Below are 3,858 nucleotides of genomic sequence, written 5' to 3'. Positions count from 1 at the left end.
TGCGATTTGTTATTTATTTCTAAAATCTCTGATCTGTTCACTACCTGATTAGCACCAAACAGCAGACAATGTTGGCAGAGACCATGTTGGTAGAGAGTTGGAGTTGGTAGAGACCAAAACCAGAGCTGAAAGAGAGTGAATATATAGAGTGAATGCAAGTGAATATTACTTACATTCATCAGGTGCCCAGAAGGGAAAAAAAACTCCAAAAGTATGCTAGAGTTTCTTTGTGTCTGCTGCATGTGTAAACAGGCTACTGTTTGCTAACAAGTACACATTATAAAAAAGGTGAAGATGTCAGTGTTGTGTTCACAGCTTGTTTTGCTGTCACTTTGAAGGTTTAAGAAATGTCTTGTAGTTGGTAAAGACTTGAGTAATGTGTACGTCGGTTGCAAGGAAACATTTGTAGTTCTCTCTAGTCAGAAACAATCAACCATGAAAGCAGTAAATACCAAAAATAATGGGGGGAGACTATACAGCTTATTAAACTTTGCAGACAATCTTTTGTAACGCTAGATGACTTCTTGTGCATAAATATGTTTGGATTGAGTGAATATTTTACAGTATTAAATTAAGCCATACAAACTTCTAATGTAATTTTATTGATAGTTATCTGTTCCCACTAACTACCAGGTGTACGTGCCGCATAACTAACATGCTGTTGTGCTGAACATCTGTTACATTCAAGTCTCTGCCAAATGAGTTTTGTACAAAGCTAATTAAGACTATCTGCTCCACACAACTCTTTCTGTATTTCTCAGCATGGTTATGTTCAGCAACTGGTGTTGTCCGGCAACTTCAGAAAATTGAGTGAAGGCAATCAAATCTTCTGAAGAGTCCATCATGGTTTTTGAATCCTGTCCTCCTTGGTTACAAGCAACTGCGGAGAGGAGGGGTGGGGGCTGTGCGCAATCAAGGAAGGATTGTATCATGAATTCCTCATAGGGGAGACAGAAATTACGCACCATAGCTTTACATTTTGATGGTTCAACCTGATTAAACAATTCATTAGTTTGCGACTAGTAAGTAGTTACTAATATTTTAAATTAACAGATGTATGAGTGCAACCCAGTCGAGATACATCTGGCAGTTACTAAGTGGAAATGTTTTGTTAACAACCTTTTCTTTAAGTAATATTTTGTGTTGTACAATACATTTTAATTTAGCGATGCATACATCTAAACACGTAGGTTTGAACTACGGTTACTACTAGCTCTTAAACAGCTGGTGCAACCAGCTCTGCGGTCGCAGCCAGGATTCAAGAAATACTCACAAGTGCAACCAACACACCTCCCACCACTCAAATATTTTGATCAGAAACCATAGGATTTTCCAATGTTATGTCAATTACATCTGTGACCTCAAGCTGTGAATAATATTCTGTCAACATGATGTGTCTTTTAACAGAAAAAATGCAGAGACCTTTTTTATTTATTTTGTTTTGTTGCCCTTAAAGTTGTCAAATTTAAACAGATTGAGTCATTGGAATCAGAATCAATCAAAATTATCAAATACACATCAAGTTTTTAATTGGAAAATGGAAACTCCCTCCAGGTTGCTTTCACACCTCGACAAGTGCACACAAGAAAACATGCATACACACACTTGTTTAAGCCAACGATGGCATCCTGATTCTTGGAAAACAGTAACGGGCAGCAGAGGTGGCAGGAAGCAGATTCACCACGAGGCTAATTGGTGAAAGAGAGCGTTCAGAGGACAAAGGTTTAGTCTTGGGGTTCGGGTTGCCATTATTTGGATGTCATATAAGATCCAGCCTGACCCAATTAATATGCCACCTGATAGGAGGGCCTCTCATCAACCTAATTTAGAGAATCAATAGGGGACAAATGAGAGTGAGAACGAAGCTCTTTACGGATGCAAACAGACAAAGACCACCCAGTACAAGCTCGAGGAGACTGATGCCAGCAATGACATAAACCTTTTGACAAATCCTCACTTGACATAAACAAACATTCACACAGTCCCCTGCCCCTCAAGTGCATCAATGTGCCGTACACATCATCATTCATACCCGCCCTACATAGACAAGGGAGGACATTGATGGATGTTTTATTGTTTTGGCACATAAGGAGTAGTTGTACAAGTTGGACGTGAAGTGTTATAGGCTGAATGCTGCGCCCAAAGCTTTAACACTAACATGACAAACTCTGACCCAGCTTCATTAAATGAAGACTAAACAATGCCATGGAGGCACTTGTGGAAGAAAAGTACAGAACAATGGGAATATTGAACATGTTACAAGCCATCAAGAAAAGCAGATGGGGGTTGGGAGGATTTGGGAAGAGCTTTATGGCAATTATAGCCATAAAGTTAAGAAAGAAGGTGAATTGGGGGCAGCTCTCAATAGCTTAAATTGCTGGACACAGTCATCAGTAACACCTTTTTGTCTGGCTCACTGACTGGCTGTTGTTTAGTGAGGGAAACTGTTCAGAGACGATCACACACACTCTTATGGGATGAAAGAATCTCACATGACAATAAAATAAACAATGGGGAAACAAAATTTGCGCCTTGATGAGTCAAAATCATCAACAGGGAATAATAATGGACTGTTCATTGAATACATGCACAGCTCTGTTGTACTTCAAATAACATGTTAATTTCACCTTCTCAAGGTAGATATAAAATCATATTTGAGGGTTATAAGTACAGCATAAACCTTACATTTTGAAAATCTGACTCATTTGTGTAAACATGAATGATGAATCATGAAACATTTTGGATCATTTGTTATGTTGGTATGCTTTTTGCGTTTTTGTCTTGTGTCACAGAAAGCATTGACAGAAAATATCCTTGTCACATCACAGCATCTTTAGCATCAAAATATAGGCTTTTGTTAATTGTAGTAGCACTAAATGCTAGTTGTATTGTGATAAATGCTCATACTATTGGTATTAACGTAGCACATCAGTAGCATAGTGTAAAGAAATAAATGTGCCACATGTCTTCCTCTAAAATTGATATAACACCTGAGAACTCAAAAAGAAATTGGAAATCTTACTTTGAGACAACCGACTACTTTGAAGAATTCGCATTCATGTTGATACATTTTCAATTAGTTTCACCTCAAAAAAGAAGCAGCAAAGGTTGTAATTGTACTCACATCTCTACATCCTTTGGTGTTTCACCATTTTTTTGGCGTGGGGCCTTTTCATTCTCATGAATGCAACAACATTAAAAATTCAACAGTATTTGAACCTCTGTGTCAGTCATCATGATAGATGGACAATAGAGCTGACAGTAATGGTGAGACACATTTATTAAAGGATTGACTGAAATTGAATCTGAAAATAAAAAAAAAAATTAATTGGATATTTCCACCTGGCAAAAAACATTAAGTTATGTTTTAATATGACAATACAACGTTTAAAATAAATAAAAAAAACAAGCTCTTGATATTGACTCTATCAACATCTGTGACAAAAATAATTTCACAATTCAAACATGCAAATGAAAAAAAGTGTTGCAGTAGTTTTAAAAAGCAACAAAGAAGTCAGGGATTTCTGACAATCTTTTATATTTCTGTTTCTTTGCCTCAAGAGAAAGGAATGTATTTAAAAGTGGCATACAATAACCTTATTTATATCCATATGTAAAGTAGATATTCTGAATTAAATTAAAACATTACCAGTTATGTATTTGATGTATAACCCACAGAAGTCAAAGGACATCAAGTTGAAATCAAAACATGTTATATTTAGAGGAAGATACATCAATGACAAAAACATAAATCTTTCATGAAGCAGTGTAAAATGTGGAAAAATATCATTACTTTTGTTCACAAAGGTACAACATCCTAATGATGACTGAAAACGTGCTTCTCCTCTGCCAATACAC

This window comes from Etheostoma spectabile, unplaced genomic scaffold, assembly GCF_008692095.1.
Source record: "Etheostoma spectabile isolate EspeVRDwgs_2016 unplaced genomic scaffold, UIUC_Espe_1.0 scaffold00018250, whole genome shotgun sequence".
Lineage (NCBI taxonomy): Eukaryota > Metazoa > Chordata > Actinopteri > Perciformes > Percidae > Etheostoma > Etheostoma spectabile.
Note: the sequence above shows the minus strand (reverse complement) of the source record.